The 25,214-nt window shown below is 41.6% G+C and overlaps 1 protein-coding gene and 1 pseudogene across 1 annotated transcript in view; one reads left to right on the forward strand and one right to left on the reverse strand.

Moving 5' to 3' along the window:
- The window catches only part of AGBL4 (AGBL carboxypeptidase 4), a 1,390,412-nt gene that overhangs the window by 935,342 nt on the left and 429,856 nt on the right, over positions 1-25,214 (forward strand). The window lies entirely within an intron of this gene.
- On the reverse strand, positions 16,287-16,362 carry LOC136156561 (small nucleolar RNA U3; annotated as a pseudogene).

Here is a 25,214-nt window from a genome sequence, read left to right on the forward strand (position 1 = left end):
GACCTGGGTTTGATCCCTGGCTTGGGAAGAGCCCCTGGAGAAGGGAAAGGCTACCTACTCCAGTATTTTGGACTGGAGAATTCCATGGGCTGTATAGTTCATGGGGTTGCAAAGAGTCGGACCCAACTGCGCGACTTTCACACTTTCAGATACTCTTAAGTGTCTCCGAATCTTACATGATATGACTTTGTTTAGAAACTTCTGAATTTTTGAAAACTATCTGAATTTTTGAGGGTCCTGAGGAAAGGTTGCTGAACAATATGATGTCATGGCCACAAGTATTAAGATAATAATGAGAACCAGAGAGAGCAATGCCCCCTCCCCCTCTCCCAGACTACAGAGCAACAGAAGATACTAGCCAAGACTCCCCAGAAAGCCACCCCAGCCAATCTGGGCCACAGTCCTGGCCCCCCTCGTGGGGTTCAGGGAATGAGGGGCTCGCTGTCTGCCCCAGTTGGTGGGTTTCAAGCCATAATGGTACTCCCTCCCGACTTACCCAGCTAATAACAGAGGAATAGTTTTCTCTGTCCCCCTCATCCCCATCCAGCTAACCTAACATTGCTGATTAAATTTTCTTGATGTTTCCTACTGAAAAAAAAATGGAGCGGGGGTGGTGAGAGGGGGCACGAGCATTGGGGAAAGACAGAGGAGGGTGGGAAGGACCCTCCACTCAAGAGCAACATTAAACAGCTGGCAAGATGGGGCAGCTGTAACACTGTCCTAAGGAGAGACTACGTGGGTGAGGCTGGTTATGGCCTGACCAGGAGATCAAACAAGGGAGTTGGGATCATCTGAGTTGGGTCCCCAGGGGTCCTCATTGATCTCATTTGGCTCAGTTGTTCTTGAAAGCCTACTGCTTCTCTCATGCACTTATTTCCAGCACAACATTCTGAAATCAAACCTGCAAGCAATATTATTTGTACTGCTGTGCCCTTGGCACTGTGCAGAGCTGTGAGGCGACAGAGAGGGATCAGATACAGCCCCACCCATAGAAAGTTTACAGTGCTTGAAAACACTTCCATTTGGCTAGAGTGACCTTGGGCAAGTTACTTAATCTCCCTGTTTCAGGTTTTACATTTATTAAAATAGGGACAGGAATATTACTTATCTCCTGTGTTGTTGTCAGGATTACATGTGTAGCTAATAATATGTTGATGTAATATGCAGAACTCAGAGTGTATTCCTAATAGCAGCTTTATTTTTGTCTCCTATCAATACTTCAAAGCTATTCAGAGGGATAGTCTTTCCCCTGCCCTGGATGAACATTCTCCTTTTAGGTAATAGTCCTTCAATCACTTTAATTAATACACATAGCCTCAATTCAGTAATTAAAAATGTCCAATTCCAGACAGTAATCAAAACTCTGAGCTTGATTTAATGTCTTCTTCCTTTGTCCCTCCACCTCTAGCCAAGGTTAAAGAGGGAGAGGACTAGGGGTGTGAAGAGAACAGAAGGATCCCACTTGCCTGACACTCTCCTAAGCTGGACCACGTAGATGTTTGCAGCTGATTCCCTCTCAGGTTGGCGATTTCATGGGTTCCTTGGAGGTGCCTCTGCTTGAAAGAAACCATCACTTGAGGAATACATCCTGCTCCTCCCACTGTCACTCTACCCTTGATTTCCTGCTTTTCTGGTGGTCCGCTGTATACATAGATTTCACAGGAGTCAAAGCGGCATCATACTGATTCTATCCGCATGGTCCCACATCTGCTCAGAATCTTTTGCCTGGGTAAGCACTACGCCAATCTCAGTGCTGCTGCTTCTTCACTTTTTCCATAGTCTCTTGCTCACTAGATTTCTCAGGAAAGAGTCAAAATCCAAAAGTCAGCCCGCTGTACCCTCCTCTCCCTATGCAGAGAAGAGGGGAGAAATACACCCTAATCCCTCCTCTGGAGCCATGGCATATAGGGCCCCAGGCATCAAAATCCCCCTCACAAAACCCACTCTTTTAAATTTTGAACCCTGTTTTCCTTTATGTCTCTGAAGTAAGCAAAATGTTTCAAGAGTTTCTTGATTGGTTTCTAGATACACACTTGGAAATTCTATACAAAGTCTATGACATTTCTCTAGATATTCCAAACAAGGTTTTTTCATTTTCTGGTGCCCTAAATGAAACATTCACTTGAACATCTTTAACAGAGTGAATGCTCAATACACGTTACTGTTTTCTATATGTTCAGTTGCTAGTGTCTGACTATACAACCCTATGGACAGTAGTCCACTAGGCTCTGGAAATTTCTATGAATGAAAACTAGAGTGGATTGTCATTTCCTTCTCCAGGGGATCTTCCTGACCCAGGGATCTGCATCTCCTGCATTGGCAGGTGGATTCTTTACCACTGAGCTACCTGGGAAGCCTATATGTGTGTGTGTGTGTGTGTGTGTGTGTGTGTGTGTAGTTGTTATTTAATCACTAACTTGTGTCCAACTTTTTGCAACCCCATGGACTATAGCCCACCAGTCTCCTGTGTCCATGGAATTTCCCAGAAAGAATACCAGAGTTGGTTGCCATTTCCTTATCAAGGGGATCTTCCCATCCAGGGGTCAAACCCATGTCTCCTGCATTAGATGGTGGCTTTTTTACACTGAACCACCAGGGAGCCCTCATATAAATCAGCTGAGATACACTTCCCTTTACTTTTCTTCTAGTCTTTACTGCATGTATGTCTTAAGCCAATGACCACTATGCAACATTGCCTTCCATTTTTTAGCTATCTTTCCTTGATAACACATACTGAGTGTTAGGAATTCTCATTGAACCAAAGGCCACACGAGTAAAGGAGTGAATACTGTCATGATGAGTCCTTAGAAAAGTCATCATTGCTTCACCCTTGCTCTTATAACTTTCTGGAATTAGTGAATAAAAAAATGCAGGAGAGTGAAAAATAGAAGATGTAAACCTCAGAAAAATGGTGGCTTGGAGATGGATGAAAGCTAAATCAAAGCAGCTGTTTATTGGGTCCATTAGCCAGGGAGCAGGGCGTGACAATTCAGGGAACAGTAGGAACACTGGAGTTTCCAGGAGAAATCTGAAAGCAGATGGCAAGTGCATGAATCAGTGAAAGGAGGCAAAGCTCTCTGCAGAGTGGCAATGCTCACAAGGGCAGGGTGGCAGGTAGGCAGGCTCTCTCTGGGACTCAGGCAAAGAAAGGCAAGCAGTGGGCAGAAGAGGCCAGGAAGCAGGAGCAGCGGCAGGGCAGCAGGACTTGATTTACAAACTGCTGACATAGCACACGGCCAGCGTTTAGAGGACAATGCACTAGGTCAGCACGGGGAGTTCCAGACTCTTTGACATTGCTTTGCTCTGAGCCTTTTGCCATCTCTAGGTTTCTCTTTCCACATTTGTAAGTAAAAAACTAAAAAATGATGCAAATATTCTCTAAGAACCTGTTTTCCAACTTTTATGAAATATCATCTTGCTTTTGTGGGATGATGCTAAGAAAGATATTTTCTATTTTCACCTCAGTATATTTCTAGTATTCCATTCACCTGGATCACTCTCCTTTTTTAAAGTTAAGAAGGAGGAGGGGGGATAAGAAGAAGCAAAGAATGGAAGGATGGAAAGAAGGGAAGGAGGAAAGGAAGGAGGACGGGAGGGATGGTTTAAAAGGCCACCACTCATATTTTAATGTGATATTGCTCAATCCAATTGTTTTCCTATCACTCCTCATTTGAAATCAATTACATTGAGGGACTGGTCTGTGGATTAGAGGCAATTTGAGAGTATGCTGTACTTTGAAGAGTGGGAAAGATTTTGGTGAGTTAATCAGTGAGAAGCTTAGGGCCTTATTCATTTCTTCTTTCTTTATAGAAGCCTGTTTTGAGCACTTTAAGCTCTAAGGGTTCAGCTGAGTTTAGAGCAGAAGAATAGGAGAGGATGGAACAGCTGAAAAGCATTAACCTCAGAGGCATTGTGGATTTTAATGTAATTAAAGAAGAGTGATAGCTTGAAAGTGCGATTACAGGGAAAGATGAGTGCTGCCCTCCCCACTTCTCTACCCCATCTTTTTCCCTCCATTCATTCATTCTGCAAACATTTACTGAGACCCTACTATAAGTAGGGTCAATATACTCAACATATTGTTGAGACCCTACTATATAGCAGCACAGTGCCAGGGATAAAACATTTGAGTAAGAAGAAGTCCCTGCCCCTTGCGGATCCTTCATTCTAGTAGAATAGACAAACATTAAGCCACTGAACACATAGTTACTTATTTAACAGTGTGGTGAAGGAGAAACACAAGGTGCTAAGAAGATATACAGTGGGGTGACTTGAACTAACCTGGAGCATCAGAAAAGGCTCTTCTGAGGAAGTGGCTTGAGTTGAGCTCTGAAGAATAAGGAAGAGTTAACTGGATGGAGACATGTGGAGGAGATAAGTAGGCAGAGAAGGTGCTAACAGAGAAAGCAGAAGTGTTCCAGAGAGAAGGAAAGGAGCTCGCTGTCACAGAGGAGTGGGAAAGTCGGCCAGAGGCACACTATTCCTGGGGAGAGGTGATTCTCCAATGAGGAGAGAAAGCAGGTACAGAAGGCTCAAGTGTGCACTTGAGACCCAGTGTTAGCCTGCCCCTCCCGCCTCTGTTCCCACACGAGACACTTCTCCATGGAGCTGACTTTACTGATACCTCCTCGAGGTTGCCCTCCCCAAATCCCCATGCCCTGGGGCTATCAAGTTCCTCCTCTATACTTCCCTCTGCTCCTCTCCTTCCTACGTAGCCATCAGACTGTTCTCCACTCAGCTGTGAGGCTTTTGGACCGACTGGATGTCATTTATCTCTGTGTCCCCAGCACCTGGCCCAGAAACCTACACCAAGTACTTCTGCAAGGAATGGCAGTGTGGTAGCTCTTTGACTTCTGACACAAAACTTACAGGTAGAAGGGCTCTTGGGCTTTATCTTGTTCAGTGTCCTCATTTTACCAATGAAAAAGCTGAGGTGCAGAGAACCAAAACCAGTCACTCTATGGCTGATTCATATCAATGTATGACAAAACCCACTGAAAAATTTAAAAAAAAAAAAAAATCTTAAAAAAAAAAAAAACCAGTCACTCAAGGTCTTGTACCTGATAGGTGGCAAAGCCAAAATTAGAACACCAGTCAGCCTCATCCTGGCCTATTGCTTTCTCCTGCATCTTCACCTGTTGATAAAGTTATCACTAAGTAATGTAAACATCTCTTGTAATTGGTGTGCACAGGCAATCAAAAAAGGTATATTTACCCAAGTATGCATCCATAGAGCCAATGCCTACTGAATGTCTCCTGTGGATCAGGCCCTATGCCCAGGCTAGAAATTGAGAGTTCAGGAGCACAAAGTGTTCACTTCACAGTGTGGTCAGCGCCTGTACACCCGAAATGAACAGAATATTGTGAATCAACTATTGAAAGCAACACTAAGTCGCTTCAGTTGTGTCTAACTCTTTGTGACACTATGGACTATAACCCACCAGGCTCCTCTGCCCATAGGATTCTCCAGGCAAGAATACTGGAGTGGGTTGCCATTTCCTTCCCCAGGGCATCTTCCCGACCCAGGGATCAAACCTATGTCTCTTCCATCTCCTGCATTGGCAGGTAGGTTCTTTACCACTAGTGCCAGCTGGGAAGCTATACTTCAATAAAAATAACTATGTGTGTATTTGTGCCAGCGTGCCCTGGAGTGTGTCCTGAGGTGCAGTGTGGGTCTAGGATCTCAGTGTAGGATAGAGTTATGTTCAGATCCTGGCCCCGTTACTTCCCAGCTGTGTCATAAAACCTCTCTGGGCCTCGGTTTCTTTCCTATAAAATAGAGAGAACAATCCCTGTGTTCAAAGGCCATTGTGAGAAGAACAAGATATGTGCACAGATGGGATCCTGGATCCCTGATTATTAAAACCCAAGGCTTGGTCCCAATGTTGTTATTACCAAGTTCTAATGCTCCTGGCAGCTCCAAAGAGTTTTTCACTTGAAGCCTGGATAACGTGGCAGCACCACAGGTAGTCTGCAGTGCTTCTCCACTCTCTGGACAGAAAAGGACAGAATTAAAAGGGACATCCTCCTGCAACAATCACAGTCTCTGTGACTGCCACCCCTTGGGGCGCCTCCAGCTGGGACTGGCGGGCTGGGCATTTGATGTGCCTAGTTGAGTGCTGGATGTCTGTGGATACTTGTGCCATGGGGGGAGGAAGGATGATGCCATCTGTCAGAAACCATACTGGGCAGAAGCCAGCTGTGACTGTTTCAGTTACTCATAGAAAGAAGTGTTTTATGGACCAGCCAGGCAGCTGGGATCAGATTTTAAGGTCCTCCTAAGTCAAAGTTGCTTCCTGTTGCACAAACTCCTTGATGAAGAGTTAGATTTTAGTAGAAAGAAATAAAGTAAATTAGGTAATGAATTACTATAACGCGGAGCTTTTATCCCTCACCCTTCTTTTTCCATATGTTAAAACTTTGAATTGTTCATCTTGGTATGAATCAATTTCTGAACTTTGCTCAGGAAAATGTTTGACTCACCAGAAAGGGGAAGGATAAGCGAGTATTAGATCCCATAGGGGCAGGGAATAGAGGAGGTTGCAATGAAAAGCAGACTGAGAAGAGGGCAGCATGTTACAACAGGATGAGACCTGTGCTCTGGGCACTTGGGGCTCTATGTCTGGCTCTGTCAGTTGCTGCCTGAGTGACAGGATTAATGCTTTCACTTCTCCTTTGAGCCTCAGTTTCTGCATCTTTAAAACTGTGGGAGTTTAACTGTATCACGTATAAGAACTTTTCTTCTGACAGCCTATGAGAATTGAGGTAAACCGTGAAGTCATCATAATTTTACTTAGACTTTGCCCTGCTTATACCTAACTTTGAGTCTTCAAATAGTTATCAGTTCAGTTCAGTTCAGTCACTCAGTCGTGTTCAACTCTTTGCAACCCCATGAATCGCAGCACGCCAGGCCTCCCTGTCCGTCACCAACTCCTGGAGTCTACTCAAACCCATGTCCATTGAGTCGGTGTATATGAGTTAATCAGTTGACAATTGATGGGTGGATGGATGGATGGATAGATAGGAGGAAGGAAAATCTCTGCTCAGCTTTCAAATCTCAGCTCAAGCATCACCTGCCCTGTGAAGACTTCTATAATCTCACCCTAATTGAGATTCCCTGTTCCCTTAGCTGTCCAACTTAGCTGTCCTCTCACTCCTCTGTTTTTAGCTGGCCATCCCATGCCCACTCTGGGCTTCCCTTCATTCTGGCATTTGTTGTGCGGTTGCCTTAACTGCCTCTGTTCCACACTGTGAGCTCACTAAGGCATGAAGTGAAGTAAAGTGAAGTGAAGTCGCTCAGTCGTGTCCGACTCTTTGCGACCCCATGGACTGCAGCCTCCCAGGCTCCTCCACCCATGGGATTTTCCAGGCAAGAGTACTGGAGTGGGGTGCCATTTCCTTCTCCAAGGCATACTAATGCTTTATTTGCCTTTGTGTCCTCAATGACCATCACAGGATCTGGCATATGGGATTGTGCCGGCAGGAACTATTGACTGTCTCTCCCCATTCTGAGTAGGAAGCTAGGCCCAATGCCACCCAATTCTTCTAGCCCACCCAACTCTTTGTTGTTCCATTGGTCTGTGCCTCTGAATAGCTGTATGTATCCAAGATTTCTCTGACCCTCAGCCCATCCTCCATCAGGGTTAAACACACACACACACACACACACACACACACACACAGCCAACTCAGACTCCTGTAACGATTTGTGCTTCCCTTTATTTGAGCTATGATCACCCCATGCTATTTGTTTCCTGACAGCTGCTCTAGGGCAGGGACCACATCTTATTCATGTAGCTTTGGCGCATGTCACAGTGTCATGAGCAGAGTATGTGTGAGCAAATGTTACTGAATCTTGGAGCATGCCTTAATGAGAGTATATGTGGGGGTGTGAGGAAAATCAAATTGCTTCATAATGGAACAAAAATACCTTTAAATAGCTGCTGCTGTCCTGAGACATATGTGCTCATCACCTTTCTATGAGCAGTTCAGTGTCTTTGACATAATCTTGTTAATTTCACTTTGGGGAACAAAAGTAGAGATAACCAAAAACACTTGCAGCTGTCACAGAGCAAGATATTGGTTTATCAGTCTATGATTCTTTTGTTTGTTTATTGTTTTCCTCCCGCCACACACACATACACACACACACACACACACACACACACACACACACACACATACTAAGCTTTAAGCTCTATGGGAACATGGGCCTCATCAGTCTTTTTTCCACTGATTCCCCAACACCTACCACAGCGTTGTGCACACAGGAGATTCTCTATATGCGTTTGTTGAATATACAAGCGTAAATGTGGTACTCTTAAAGTTCCATGAAATACAGTGAGACTGGCTTCCATATTCTCACATATTTTTTTTCATAAGCAGAGGAAATAATTAAGATAAAGAGGAAGTGGTGATGCTTGGATAATTGGTTTAAAATTAAAGGACTAAGGACTTCCCTGGTGGTCCAATGGCTAAGACTCCATGCTCCTAAAGTAGGGGGCCCAGGTTCAGACCCTAGTCGGGGAACTAAGATCCCACATGCCACAACTAAATATCCTGCATGCCAGAACTAAGACCCAGTGCAGCCAAATAAGTAAGTAAATAAATATTTAAATAAATAAAAGAAAATGAAAGGATCATAACATCCAGGAAAAATTCAGATATCTAATAGGAATATTCATATCTAATACCATCTACTTACAAGTTTGTGGAATGTAAATTCTTTTATAAGTAAGCTTCCATCCTTACAAAAGCTTGGCCAGTTAATTAATATTCTCCCCATTTTACCCATATGGAAATCAAGGCTAACATAGGTTAAGTAATTTGCTCAAGGTTGCCCAGCAATTAGAAAATGATGGAGCTGAATTCAAATCTGACTTGAATATAATCCTAATTTTTTCCCACCACTCTTCTACCCTGTATCTACACATCAAATTTTTACTCATTGATCATGTCTTGGACTTTGTTCTCAATTCTAGGAATATAACGTTCAATTGGAACACTACCTCTAATATAAGAGAAAGATTTAGGAATGTGAGGAGGAAGTTGACATTTGTTGAACATCTACTTATATGCCAAATACTATTCTAAGTTCTTTATCCAAATAATCCTCACAATAGTCCTTTAACAGGTTTATTGCTATCCTACTTAATTTATGAGGAATATGAAAGTTTGAGAGATTATGTCATGTGCCCAGGGTCACTTAGCAACTGAGCTGTGAATCTGGAACCCAAGTCCAGAGCAATCAGTCTCTAAAGTCATGCTCTTCACAATGCCAGAGTACCCTAACACAACTAATTCAGCATCTGATTCTAAGACTTCTGAAGGTTCTAAGACTGCAATGAGTCCTTTAATAGGGGAAGGCATCTCCTCAGTATCTCTTTCCCTGACACAAAGACCTACTTTTCCACTGGCAAAGGGCAGGGAATTTATCACCCCTGGAATTTATAATGGCAAATGTATCAGATTTCTGTATGTGACTATGTCTGTTAATATAACTGCTTAGTTTACAAATATGCCTTGTCAGTTTTATATAACAGTGATCTGCTTGTCACCAGGAGTCTCAAGCAGACACCTGCAGGAACAAGAGAAAAAGGCACTGAACAATGGGATGCAGCAGACCCAGAGACATCATTTTCCTTCTGGCTACTCCTCCCTTCTCCTTGTAAGGGTCTTGGCATTATAGGATGGATACAGCTTACTATTTAGATTCAGCCAGTTGAGTCCAACTCTTTGAGACCCTGTGGACTGTAGCCTGCTAGGCTTCTCTGTCCATGGGATTCTCCAGGCTAAAATACTGGAGTGGATTGCCATTTTCTCTTCCAGGGGATCTTCCTAACCCAGGGATCAAATCCGTGTCCATGTCTGCTATGTCTTCTGCATTGCAGGCAGTTTCTCTACCGCTTGAGCCACTGGAGAAACCCAGAATCAGAAAGATCTCACTTTAAATCCCTATCTTGTCATCTCTAAGGTGTATCACTTTGAGCAAGGATAAAACAACTTTATGTATTGTTATGAGGATTAAATGAGATAACATGAACAAATCCAATGGCATGAGTTTCAGCATCCTGTTAATACCTCTGAGGTCACATGAATATTATTAGCTGCATTTCTGTAGCTCAATGCCCCTGCCCTGTTTTAGTAGGAAATCCAGTGTTGTACACTGTTCCTCTAACTCAGAGAGTTTCTTCAAAGAGTCTTACAAGTATTTGTACACTGTTCCTAGTTATCACTTGACCATACAAGCTGAGCTGGGATATCATGGTTCTAGCTCTCAGTCTAGTTAGGAGGTGCTTGCTTCTAGGCTGGAACTTATTCCTTTGAATACTGTGTTTATTATTGCCTTTATCTGCAGAGCTGGAAATCTATGACTTGTGGAAGTGAAAGTGAAATGCCAATCCTGTAGCCCAATGCCAGAAATTAACTCCACACAGAATAATACTCCCATGAAGTCTCTCTGTTATGTTCATTTCAGGGGTATCCCAGGGCAAACACCTTGGGTTCTGAAGTGTTAACTGAATTTAGTGATCTACCTCTTTTAATTCACTCACAGAGTTATTAATCCAGAGCATCTACTCAATCTGCTGTTGGTTCTTCTAGGAGCCACCTCTGCCATCTGACATTCCGGGCCCTTGGCTGCTTCTTAATTCTGGGTTCTTCCTTACTTTTGGATAAGTTCTCTGTGAAGCCTTCTATTGATCCTTTGCAATAACTTCATCAGCCTCCCTCCTTTTTTCTCCCCTTTCTCTGCCTATCTCCTTCCCTCCATATATATATATATATATATATATATATATACACACACACACACATACATATATGTATATATGTGTGTGCGTATATATATATGTATGTGTGTGTGTGTGTGTATATATACACACACACCTGTCTCAATTTATCAGATATGTCTGTGTACTTGTCAGAATTCCTGAAAAAGGGCTCAAATTTGGATTTTGTTTTTCCCACCTCAAAAGTTCTTTGTAGCTCTGTCTGCACTTACCACTTATTGCTTTCTAAGCTAAAAAGGATAATTGAATCCAAGACCCGAAATAACCAATAGTTAAGAGCCAAGTGACATTTTGTGTGCCTTCTATTCAAAATGTGTAACTGGTATGCAACCACCAAGTGTAACTCTTGAGGGCAGAGGAAAGGGGCAGGTTTCTCAGATTCGCTCATCACAAGCACCTTCCCTAGGTCAGGTTCCATCAAGCCTCACTCCCTATTACATGGTAAGTACCCTGCCCAGTGTCTGACCCCTAAAAGGTTTTTAATAAATGCAACCAATTCTCATTCCCCTAAAAGCTACTTGGAGGCTCCAGGAAGTGCTTTCCTTTCTGTAAACTCAACTAGAGGTAGAAAAAGTATCTTTCTCTGGACTGCTCACTACCACTTACTAATGGTGCACTTTGAGCACATCACTTGAACTCTGATTGTCAATTTCCTCAGCTCTTCAATGGGAGTCAGCAACCTCTGTCCTTACCTCCCAGAGACTTTATAATTATCAAGGCACATGCTTAGAAAACTGTAGCAATACTAGGACAAGATTTCCCAACCTCAGTGCTATTGACATTTTCAGTTCAGTTCAGTCACTCAGTCGTGTCCAACTCTTTGCCACCCCATGAACCGCAGCACACCAGGCCTCCCTGTCCATCACCAACTCCCAGAGTCCACCTAAACCCATGTCCATTGAGTCAGTGATACCATCCAACCATCTTATCCTCTGTTGTCCCCTTCTCCTCATACCCTCAATCTTACCCAGCAATGACATTTTAGGCTAGAAAATATTTGGTGAGGAGTGCTGTCCTGTGCTTTGTAGGTTTAGTAGCATCATGGCCTCTACTAGATGCTTGTAGCACCTTCTCCCTAGTTGTGACAACTAGAAATTTCTCCAGATATTGTCAAATGTCCCCTAGGGGTTAAAATTCTCTCTGGTTGAGACCTGCTTGTCAGGGCATTTTTATTAATATTGTTGTTGTTTTTGTAGTTGAATTTAAATTCAAAGCAGAGTGTTTCTCTGAAGAACGAGAGCTGACTTGAAGGCACAGTGGGGCCCCTTCTTGTCTATGTGAAGAGGGAAGAGACAATCCTAAACAGTACCACGAGGCTAGTTTGCTTGACCTTGGCTGCATCTCTTTTGGGTCAGGGATAGGAAGATGGTTGAAGGGCAGACAGTGTGCAACTCCTCATAATCTCCCAAGATCAGATCAACAAGCTGCCTAATCTGTGCAGAGCCCCTGTCTTCCTTCCCCCTCCTGGAGGCCCCGTTCTTGAGCTTTTAATTTGTTTTCACAGCAGTTTGAACAAATTGAATTTGTTAATTAAAGTGGTAAAATGAAATGCTGAGCATTATTGACTAGATGCTAATGCCATTAACGGGACGGAAGGAGAGGGACCCAGGCTGTCAATCGACACACAAATCAGATCAGCAGAGGCCACAGTACAGGCAGCGCCTGAAGGCTGAAGGGACAGACCTATTTATGTGTTATGTGATTTCATCTTTATCAGTCGGGATCTGTAATTGCCAAGACATTCTTTTAGCAAGCAGTTAACTCCTTTGTGCCAGGACTTGTTCTTTGTGCTAAGATTACTGGTGAGTCACACAAAATCCCACCCTCAGGAATCTGAGTGTCTGATGAGGGGAAAACAGAAATGTCACCCTAGCACAACTGAGGGCTTGAGTTCCGGCTCTGGAGTCAAGAGGTCTGGAGCTCAAGTCCGAACTTGGCCTTTGAGAGTTAGGATAAGTGACTAAGCCTTCAGTTTCTTTTTCTGTAAAATGGGGATGATGATAACAGTACCTATTTCATAGGGCTTCCATGGGGATTAAATGTGATAACTCAGGTAAAATACTTAACACAGTCCATGACACAGGGTAATAGTAAGAACCATTAGAAATTTATTAACAAATATTAGTATAGTATAAAGTTAAACAGATTGGGGGACAATAGAGGAGAGAGGGAGCTTCCCTGGTGGCTCAGTGGTAAAGAGCCCCTCTGCCAGTGCAGGAGATGGGCTTGATCCCTGGGTCAGGAAGATTCCCTAGAGAAGGAAATGGCAACCCACTCCAGTATCCTTGCCTGATGGATATCCCGCAGACAGAGGAGTCTGGTGGGCTACAGTCCAGGGGTCACAAAGAGTCGGACATCACTGAGCAGCTGAGCACAAGCACCAGCACGAGAGAAAAAATGGGTTAGATCTGCTATGGGGAGATTAAGGCGTCTTTGAATGTGACATTTGGAGTTTGGCGTTCCAGATGGAGAAATGGGAGAAGGACTTCAGAGAGGAATACATGCAAGATTATGCACATAGACAAATGCCCAATTTAGCTTGGAATGGTAGAAGTCTGTGGGGACAGCCAGCAGCTAGGTTTGAATGACACCCTAATCTCATTCTCACCTCGGCCTTCACAGGTGCTGGGTGCCCTACTTGGACTACACCCCCACTCCTTCTTTTTTTCATTCTCAGCTTAAATGTCACCTCCTCAGAGAAGCTATCCCCAAATACCCATTTTAAATTAGCTCATCCTGTTCTCTAATAGAACCCAGAGTTTCCCCTTTACAGAACTGATTATAATTTATAATTACTTATTTTATCTGCTTGTTTACTTAATTAAACTCTGTCTCTCACCAGGCTATGACTTTATCACGGGAGAGACCATGTTTGTTTGTTTTTTCCACTGGATCATCAGTTCCCAGCATAATACAGAGTCTGGCATATATAGACCTTAGTATTTGTTGAATGGATGATTGAGTCATGTACCAAAAATAGGCAGTAAGGCGTAAGTGCTTTGACTTGCATAAAACCTACTCATTTTGGTCAATGATAAATACATATTGATGAATCATTTATTAATCAAAAAAGGAACTAATAATTGTTGAGCACCTACTATGAGCCTTTAATGCATTATTAATGCACTTTAAATGCATTATTTCTTTTTTTATTCTTTTTTTTTTTCATTTATTTTTATTTGTTGGAGGCTAATTACTTTACAATATTGTAGTGGTTTTTGCCATACATTGACATGAATCAGCCATGGATTTATATGTGTTCCCCATCCTGAACTCCCCTCCCACCTTCCTCCCCATCCCATCCATCTGGGTCATCCCAGTGTACCAGCCCCGAGCACTTGTCTCTAGCATCCAACCTGGGCTGGTGATCTGTTTCACACTTAATAATATACATGTTTCGATGCTGTTCTGTCAGATCATCCCACCCTCGCCTTCTCCCACAGAGTCCAAAAGTTAGTTCTATACATCTGTGTCTCTTTTTCTGTTTTGCATATAGGGTTATCATTACCATCTTTCTAAATTCCATATATATGTGTTAGTATACTGTATTGGTGTTTGTCTTTCTGGCTTATTTCATTCTGTGTAATGGGCTCCAGTTTCATCCATCTCATTAGAACTGATTCAAATGAATTTCTTTTTAATGACTGAGTAATATTCCATGGTGTATATGTACCATAGCTTCCTTATCCATTCATCTGCTGATGGGCATCTAGGTTGCTTCCATATCCTGACAATTATAAACAGTGCTGTGATGAACATTGGGGTGCACGTGTCTCTTTCAGTTCTGGTTTCCTCAGTGTGTGTGCCCAGAAGTGGGATTGCTGGGTCATATGTCAGTTCTATTGCCAGTTTTTTAAGGAATCTCCACACTGTTCTCCATAGTGGCTGTACTAGTTTGCATTCCCACCAACAGTGTAAGAGGGTTCCCTTTTCTCCACACCCTCTCCAGCATTTATTGCTTGTAGACTTTTGGATAGCAGCCATCCTGACTGGCGTGTAATGGTACCTCATTGTGATTTTGATTTGCATTTCTCTGATAATGAGTGATGTTGAGTATCTCTTCATGTGTTTGTTAGCCATGTGTATATCTTCTTTGGAGAAATGTCTGTTTAGATCTTTGGCCCATTTTTTGATTCGGTCATTTATTTTTCTGGAATTGAGCTGCAGGAGTTGCTTGTATATTTTTGAGATTAATCCTTTGTCTGTTGCTTTGTTTGCTATTATTTTCTCCCAATCTGAGGGCTCTCTTTTCACCTTGCTTATAGTTTCCTTTGTTGTGCAAAAGCTTTTAAGTTTCATTAGGTCCCATTTGTTTATTTTTGCTTTTATTTCCAATATTCTGGGAGGTGGGTCATAGAGGATCTTGCTGTGATTTATGTCCAAGTGTGTTTTGCCTATGTTCTCCTCTAGGAGTTTTATAGTTTCTGGTCTTACATTTAGATCTTTAATCCATTTTGAGTTAATTTTTGTGTATGATGTTAGAAAGTGTTCTAGTTTTATTCTTTTACAAGTGGTTGACCAGTTTTCCCAGCACCACTTGTTAAAGAGGTTGTCTTTTTTCCATTGTATATTCTTGCCTCCTTTGTCGAAGATAAGGTGTCCATAACTTTGTGGGTTTATCTCTGGACTTTCTATTTTGTTCTGTTGATCTATATTTCTGTCTTTGTGCCAGTGCCATACTGTCTTGATGACTATGGTTTTGTAGTATAGCCTGAAGTCAGGCAGGTTGATTCCTCCAGTTCCATTCTTCTTTCTCAAGGTTGCTTTGGCTATTCAAGGTTTTTTGTATTTCCGTACAAATTGTGAAATTATTTGCTCTAGTTCTGTGAAGAATACTGTTGGTAGCTTGATAGGGATTGCATTGAATCTATAGATTGCTTTGGGTAGTATACTCATTTTCACAATATGGATTCTTCCAATCCATGAACACAGTATATTTCTCCATATATTTGTGTCCTCTTTGATTTCTTTCATCAGTGTTTTATAGTTTTCTATGTATAGGTCTTTCGTTTCTTTAGGTAGATATACTCCTAAGTATTTTATTCTTTTTGTTGCAATGGTAAATGGTATTGTTTCCTTAATTTCTCTTTCTGTTTTCTCATTGTTAGTGTATAGGAATGTAAGGGATTTCTGTGTGTTAATTTTATATCCTGCAACTTTACTATATTCATTGATTAGCTCTAGTAATTTTCTGGTAGAGTCTTTAGGATTTTCTACTTAGAGGATCATGTCATTTGCAAACAGTGAGAATTTTACTTCTTCTTTTCCTTTCTGGATTCCTTTTATTTCTTTTTCTGCTCTGATTACTGTGGCTAGAACTTCCAAAACTATGTTGAATAGTAGTGGTGAGAGTGGGCACCCTTGTCTTGTTCCTGATTTTAGGGGAAATGCTTTCAGTTTTTCACCATTGAGGATAATGTTTGCTGTGGGTTTGTCATATATAGCTTTTATTATGTTGAGGTATGTTCCTTCTATTCCTGCTTTCTGGAGAGTTTTTATCCGGGTGCTCTACACGATCAGAGAAACTTCTCTAGTAACAAACTATACAAATGATCCCTGAAAGTATAGTCTTAAATGCATTATTTCTAATTCTTCCAATAACCTTAGCAAGTAGATATTATAGTCTCAATTTTAAGCATGAGGAAACTGAGACTCAGATAAGTTAGGTTATTTGCCCAAAGGCACCATGCTAAGTGGGAGCAGTACAATTAAAACCCAGGTGTGTTTGCCTTCCACACCAGTGCTTTGGAAAGCCTAAAGGTCAAGAAATGTCACCAAACCCTTGGCAGCTGGGACCATGAGAGGGCTAAGAGTTAGGAAGGGGTACCAAGGGCCAGAGGGCCATGGGAAAATAGTTTTGTATACAAAATTTTAGCAGGGAATTTTTAAAACCTCTCTTCCAGTTCACGAATGGTTCTCAGAAAAAGGAAAAAAAAAAAAATTAAAACTCTGTTTACATATAGCTGGGTGCATACGGACAAATTCTTGGTTGTGGTTACTAAAATATTACTTTTAGTCATTTGCAGTGAAGTTCCTTATAACGCAATGTGTTTTGAGCCTCCTGGATGAAATCAAAAGCTGATCCTTAAACACTTGAGATTGAAATCTGAATGAAGAGCTAATCAAGATGCAACACCATATCTGCTGCTTACTTGTGACAACTGAAGAGCCGCTGAAGGAAGAAGAGGGAGTGACAGCTAGTGGATATGGGGTTTTGGCGGGAGGGGTTGATTAAAATGTTCTACAACTGAATGTGGTGAAAATGAAAGTGCAATCTGTCAGTCATGTCTGACTCTTTGCAACCATATGGACTGTATAGTCCATGGAATTCTCCAGGTCAGAATACTGGAGTGGGTAACCTTTCCCTTCTCCAGGGGATCTTCCCAACCCAGTGATCTAACCCAGGTATCCCACATTGCAGGCAGATTCTTTACCAGCTGAGTCACAAGGGAAGCCTGAGAATACTGGAGTGGGTAGCCTATCCTTTCTCCAGCAGATCTTCCTGACCCAAGAATTGAACCAGGTCTCCTGCATTGCAGACGGATTCTTTACCAACTGATCTATCAGGGAACGTGGTAATGGCTGTTTAAATCTGTGAATGTATTAAAAAATCATTCACTCACCATGTAATTGTATTCATACACCATGAATTGTATGATATGTGAAATATATCTCAAAAAATCTGTGATACTATTTTAAAAGAAAAAAAAAAAAAAAAAAGAAATGTCACCAGGAAACCAAAAACCCAAGGTCCTGAGGACTGTGAAAGATGACAACAGTGATTGTGAAGGGCCTAGTTCCATTCCTGGTTGGGGAAATGATATCCACATCCTGAGTGGTGCAACCAAAAACAAAACAAGCAAAAACAACAAAGAGTACAAAGCTCTACCCAGATGTAAAAGATGCTAGGTTTTGTAGTCATCATTAAGGGACAGTCCTAACAACCCATGATTCTAATTCAGAGTGGATTTCCCAAGTTTTCTGATAAATTTGCTGAGGAACCTTGGGAAAGTCACTTAAGCTGAGACTCAGTTTCCTCATATATAAGTGTTGTGTGCCCTTAGCATGGTTTTCTGAGAATATAGTAAGATGGATAAAGGAAGAAGTTCTTTGCAAACAAACTATAAATGTCTCTTCACTCTTATTTGCAAATAAAAGACTGGGATGATTCATTCTTACCCCAGTAGCCAAGAATTTGTCATAGCCAGATTGGGCGTTGGCTACTACAACACCAGCAAGTTCTTGAGGACTCAAAGCTGCTTCAGTGTTAGAATTACACACCAGAGTGCAATTCTCTCAAGCTGTGTTGGGCTGAGGGAACTTTAAGGGCCCCTTGGGCCTGACACTCAAACAGCACTCTTACCACAAACCTGCCTCTAGCTGGCTTTTCATGGCTCTTTGGGGCTCAGATAAGATCTCTGCGAAGCTTAGCCAGGCCTATGGATTGTTATCATAGAGGGAGACTTCCCAAAAGAGCATCCTAAGGAGAGGAAAGATATTAAGCAACTGTGGAAGGCAAATGCTCCCACTTTACCAGAAGAGAAAGTAGATTTATTCTACTTTTTATAAGACCAGAGAATGTGACTTTACTCCTAGATGTGGGGTTTGAAGAAGTCATTGAATTATTCCTCTACTCTCTATCCACAATCAGACCAACTGAGAGATGGACTCAGGCATCAGATAAATAACCACTTATAAAAGCTACATTGGAAAACATGGCTGAAATGTGTTGAGTCAGTTCAGTCATGTCTGACTTTTTGCAACCCTATAGGCTGCCATGCTCCTCAGTCCATGGGATTCTCTAGGCAAGAATATTGAAGTGGGTTGCCATTTTCTTCTCCAGAGCATGGCTGAAATGGGTGGCAACAAATACTCAGTCCTAGAAGCCTGTCTGCCTCCCTGGTCACAGGCAACAAGGGGGCAGAGCACAGAGAGGGTAGAACTAAGTGTGTGCTCTCTGTAGACAGGCTAATTCCAGAGACAGGGAGTACAAGCTGAGCCTCAACTGCTAGTTCACTCACTGTCATCCTTGGATAAGTTACCCCTACTCCTCTAAGGAGACTCTAGTAAAGTAAAGGATATGGTAGAGTGGTGTGGGAAGGCAGAATGTTATTCTAGCAGGGCTTCCTCCATGTTGAAACATATCAAGAGCCAATGGGGAGATGCTTGGAGTGTTTTAAGCAGGACAAATACAGAGTAAAATTTATAATACATTTTGGAAACAGAACTCTAGGAAATGAGTAAGAGATTAATTTGGATCCAAATGTAAGGGATATTGGTATAATTTCATGACTTCATAACTGCACAGCAGACTGTAAACCAAAACTGATTAATTAACCCAACACTGCTGACTCATTTGAACTCCCAGAACTTAGTTTGTTCAACATGTTTTTTTGAATGAAAGACCAATTGAAGTTATGAAATAGAAGGTTGGCTTTTAGAGATGAAGTGCAAGGCTCAGGGATTTTGATCAGCATACCAGAGGTATGATGATAAAGGGGAAGAGGGAGAAATTTGACTAATACAAGAGAAGACAGAGTTGAGACCTCAAGAAACTTGGAGCCAAGGACTGAGTAGAACAAAGTGAAATTAAATTTTAGATGCTCAGACTCATAACTAAGGCAGCGGTCACAGGAGTGGAGAGGAGAGGAATTGTCTGAAGGATTCTTTGGAGACTGGTTGTGTGGATAAATGTGACTAAAGTGTCTTAGAGGACTCCAAAGTTTCCAGCTTAAGGAATCAAGTGGGTGGTGCTGCCCTTTACTGAGACAGGGAACACTAGAGAAGAACATTCTCATTCCTTTCACCTATGTCTAAGGTGAACATATAATTTATCCCACAAATTTCACTTTTCAGAATGAAAGATGGTACCATGAATAATTGCATTGAAACAACAGATATATATATATATAACACATACATGCCTACATATATATGTATATGTACTCACCCTACCTTGCTGCCGTGATCACTGCGTGCTCTGGTTCCTTAATGCAGTCTTTTACTAAGCCCCTGGAAACCTTCTGTTGAGTGACACTCCACCTGGCATGATGACTGAGTGTCCCCAACCCATCCTCTCCTCTCTACTGAAAGCTGTGTCTCTCAGTCAGCCCCCAGACACATACATTATTGAATCATTCAGCCTGGAGTCTCCAGGGATGTGGAAACTATTCTCAATCCTTTACCATTAGATAAACATTAGGGGAAAGAAAGAGAATTAAACCTTTCTGCAGCTCCCCAGGGGCACTTACCAAAATAGGCTACCTCGTCAAAACAGCATTTAACTAAATGGGTGAGCAACATCAACGAGGGAACCCGGGGCGAGAGGCAAGGGCTCCTGCTGAGAAAGCATCCAGGGGAACCAGGAAGATGCAGATCATCCTGGGATGCAGTCCCAGGCCTGGAACTAAGGAGGGCAGAGCTTAACCAGGGAAAGACCCCACCTGTAAAATATGTGTAGTACTCCCTAGTTTCCAAAGCAGTGTCCCATCTGCCAAATACTTTTAATCTTTAGCAGAAGTCTGAGAGGGAGGCAGAAGTAATTACTAACCCTATTTAATGATACTGGAAACTGGTCAGAGCTATAGTAACTTGCCTGTGGTCACACAGAGCTGCCTCTTATTAGTACATAAGGCTAGTTGTAGGAATAGGGTTCTCTAAACTCAGGAAGATGTGGGTGACACTCTGGGGAAGAGGGAGTATACTCACAAGAGTCAAGACTGATGGATAAAAGCTATAGTAAGCAGATTCCAGTTTAATAAAGAAAGAAGTTATCTGTCTACTAGATTGATATGGGCTGTCACATAAGGTAGTGAACTCCCTGTCCCTGGAGGAGTTTAAGCAGAGGTTGGATAACAGTTATATTTTAGAAGAAATTCTCTGTGTTAAACAAGAGGTTAAACTAATGATCTCTAAGATTTTCTATTTTCTAAATATTTATTGAACATCTACCATATGTACACATATACATATATAAATATGCATATATTTTATTTTTGGAACAACCTTGCAAAGTAGAGATTCTGTTTAACTCTGTTTACTAGAAAAGATAACTTTGACTCAGAGGTGGTAATACACTTAGAATTTTTGGTGCTTATTCAGTCTTTTCTTTAAAGTAAATCACATAAATCTTTTGTTTAAAGTAGTAAACAAGGAGAAAAGGTAAAGTAAAGAGGAGAAAAGGTAAGTCTTTTTCTGGCATGTAAGATTACTAAATGTTGTTTTTAAAACTTCTCTGTGTGTTCATATTTATGTGTTTCTTTGGACTGCAGTGAAACATTGTTTTGGGTTTTTTGTGGGGGCTTTTTGTGAAGGAGCCCTGGGAGGCTTAAAAAAAATTACCTGAAGAATTTTACCTCTAGAAAAACACTCATTAAAAAGGTTCACAGCAGAAAACAGCAGAAAAGTAACCTTTGTCATTTCTTGCCACAGCTAAGAAATTCTTACAGTTTTACAAGGGTCACTCTGTGCCATGCTTGGCACAGACTTTTCAAAAATACTCTTAAACCAATTCTTGAGATACTTCATTTTTTAACCTGCATTTAGGCTAACTTCTGTACACGGTTTCCCTGGCAACCATGTAATTTCAGGAAACAATGCCTTTCTCTTGGGTCTCATTTCCGGCAAGTACGCAACCAGAAAAAAATTTTTTGTCTTCATAACATTAAAAGAAGATCTGTGGTCCTTTGACAGCTGAATAAATGCTCAAAAATATCATCCCCCTTCTTACAATTCAAGAAGTAACAGCACTTTTCCTTTTCTGAACATTTTCTTTCCATTAATTTAATATAACTCTTTTGTATGTAAAGTCAAAATTAGACTGAAGGAATGCATTTTTAAGTGTAAGAGAAACATCAGGAATACCATTTTCTTCCTCAACCCCGTGGTCTGTGAAATTACCAAGGTTTAATTGAACTTGCAAAGCTTTTCTTTTGTGGAAGACATACACACCATCCTGTACACCTCTCTCTCATCTATGTCCGGGAGTAGCCAAGCATCAGGCAGACAGGAAGGAGGCAGGCAGCCTGGTCTTGTGCTGGTGAAATTTCAGTTACATGATACCTTGGGGTAGAGATGGGGAGTACCCCTGAGCCAACAGAGTCAGCGGAGCCAATAGAGCTTTGCCTCCCCTGAGCAAAGCCCCTAGAGTCTCTTTCAATAGGAAACCTAAGCTTCCCTTGGACTCATTCCCATAGTCTTTCCTGAAAGGGATGGGCTGATGGGAGTCCAAAGGAGGGGAAGGTATATTTATTCATTCCTTCAATCAGCCAACAAATGGACACATAAACAAATATGTGATGTGGTATCAGATGCTGTGAAGAAAAATGCAGTAGAATAAGAGAGAGCAGGATGAAGGCTATTTCGGGGGGGGATGGACAGGGAAAGCTCTCTAAGTAGGTGACATTTAACAAAGACCTTAACAAAGACATTAACAAAGGTGACCATTTAACAGAATGATGTGAGGGAGTAAGAGGATACACGGGGAGAGGCATATTTGTGTACACTTAGTATCTTGTCTTAACTGCACAATGGCCCTGTGAAAGCAAAATAATTATTCCCACTTTTATGGATGAAGGAATCTGATTGGCTCCCAACCCTACCACATTACTGTCTACAGACTTCATAAATCTTTCAATGTGACACTTAAATGCCTTTGTATTGGAGTTTTTGCTTAAGTTTTTGAGTAAACTGACATTCAAGGTCTTTTCTAGGTCATCATACATTGGTATCTATGTCTCTATAGCATCTTTTGGTCCCCATGAAAAAATTTAAAGAAATATTTGAGTAATATTTGTTGTGATGGCAATTTCCTCACCCAAAAAAAAATGAGTATGCCTAATACTATCTACCTCACAGTACTGTTGTGAGGATTAAATTCTATTATGTATTAAAATACTTAACAAATGCTAGCTTTATAGCATACCTTCAGCAATAGTAGCTGCTGTTATTGTTGACATTCTAGATCTGCCATGAAATTCCTATGCAACCTTGGGTAAGTCACTTAGCCTCTGGCAAAGTGCCTACTTATTAATGGAAGACATTTAATAAATAATTATTGAGTAAATGATTGATTGAATGAATGAATGAATGTTAACCACCATGGCCTTTGATTTCTGTTTTATGGAGTAAAAGAGTTGGATTTAAATGTGATGACAAAATATTTACAACATTCCATACACAAGCCCTCTCACATGTGTAATCTATTTTAATCAGCACAACAAACAGGCGTTTACCCATCTAACCCCTTAACTGACCAATGAGGAATATGAGATTAATAAATGGAAGAGGATCTACCCCCTGTTAAAAAGCAAGTCTTAGTGCTATTATGCTTCATCCTAAAATAACTGTGAACATGAATTATTTAGCCATACAGAGGTTTAACTCACTGAAATGAAGTTGGCTCTCCAGATTGCTATTATGAAGCTCTGTTATAGGCAAATAATGTTGGGAGGCAACAAAACCTTAAAGATAGGAGACATTAATGACTTAATGGCAACATATCTGAGATTTTTTTTAAAAAATCCTGTTTTCTCTGGGCCAGTTCAGAGGGAGTAGAGAGAGGAAGGTTGGAACTGTCATTGGGTAGAAAGAAAGAAGTAAGAAATCTTCTCCAGATGGCAGAGTATGCCAAGCAAAAGCCAGGTTTGTGAATTGAGAGGAAGCCTGAGCTAAGCCCTTAATCCCTTACACTTGTCTAGTCTTTTCAAGTTTACAAAACTCCTTGCTGAGTGTGATCATACTTGGGCCCAAGTGTATCACTAAGTAGAGGGGGGCTGAAGAGGTTGATGTAGCCGAAGGGGTGCTCCAAAAGACCAACCAGGCATCCAGGTCTAGTGCCATGGGGGCGTGGTGGTTCCAGACCTCGAATTACAGCTCAGGATATTTAAGTTGGGCAGGAGACAGCCCTGCCCTTTGAGTTGGCACACATCTGGTAGCACTGCCCAGGGGCCTCTGCATAGGCCTACGCAATCAAGGACACTTTCTGGGTTCTTTCCTTGAGGTGATCTTCCACAATAAAATCAGAGAAAAGCCCAAGATCAGCATGGTGCTGATTATCAAGTCTGATTGATATAAAGAAGAAAATGAGTCATGAGGTTAGACGCCCAGAGTATCTCTAGGAAATTAGGATTCAGAAGTGGGTCGAGGCAAGTGTTTCCAGGACAAACTGTAACTGGTGATGGTGTGGGAGTGCCACATTTCAATACTGACAATTCTGTTAATACATAGCATATTAGGTGTTGAGAATACAGTAATGAGTAGGTTGCACCATCTCTGCTTTCATGGAGTTTACAGTTAAGATAGGAATTACAGGAATTAATTTCACATATTGTTATAAGCCATAAAAGGTACTACAGATGAGAAGCCTTATCACAGAACATAATAGGAAGACCTGATATGATTTCCAAATTCAAGGATGATACTGCTGAGGAAGTGATTTTTGATCTAAGATATGAAAGATATGCTGATTTTTATCAAAGAAGCAGGTGGGAAGTGGTAGAGATAATTGCTCCAGAAAAGAGAACAGTGGTAGCAAAGACCAAAGATCAAGAGAGAGGGTGGCATGTTTTGGAACTGAAAGGATGCGTAACTGAAGCAAAGATACTGAGGGAAAGATGAGGCTCAAGAGGTTGGTGGGGCCAGACTGCAGGACACAGGGCTTCTTAGGCCATGGAAACATTTTAACCTTTTACCTCAGAGACTGAGAAGCCATTGTGTAAAGAGTTAAGGATCTGATTTTAATTTTAAAGGAATCTCTGTTGTGTCAAGAATGGATCGGGGGCCTCCCTGGTGGTCCAGTGGTAAAGGATCCACCTGCCAATGCAAGGGATGTGGGTTTGTTCCCTGGTCTGGGAAGATTCTACGTGCTACAGAGCAACTAAGCCCCTGTGCCACAACTATGGAGCCCACGCGCTGCAACTACTGAAGCCTCTACACCCTAGAGGCTGTGCTTCGCAACAAGAGAAACCACCGCAATGAGAAGCCTGGGCGCAGCAACTAGAGCATAGCCCCTGCTCACCACAACTAGAGAAAGCCTGTGTATAGCGACGGAAATACAGCACTGCCAATAAATAAGTCAATAAAATTATATATATGTATATGTGAAGGATGGATTGGAAGTATACTGAACTATGGCAGACTCAGAGACTTACCAGCCAAAAGAAAGCAAGAGAAGGACCCAGATCTGGAGAAAGTTTTGGGCAAATGTAGACTAGTGACAGAACTAATCTAAACAACTCTAAGCAACTATTGAGGAGCAGGCTCTAGTCTGAGAGTAAAGAACACTACAATATTGTAAAGCAATTAGCCTCCAACTAATAAAAATAAATGGGGGGGGGGGGAATCAAAAGCCAGGGAGTAAAATTAACAAAAGCAACATCAGGAAAAATGATAAAGTTCTCATAAAAAAAAAAAAGAACTGAAATG

Source organism: Muntiacus reevesi, chromosome 1 (assembly GCF_963930625.1).
Source record: "Muntiacus reevesi chromosome 1, mMunRee1.1, whole genome shotgun sequence".
Classification (NCBI taxonomy): Eukaryota; Metazoa; Chordata; class Mammalia; order Artiodactyla; family Cervidae; genus Muntiacus; species Muntiacus reevesi.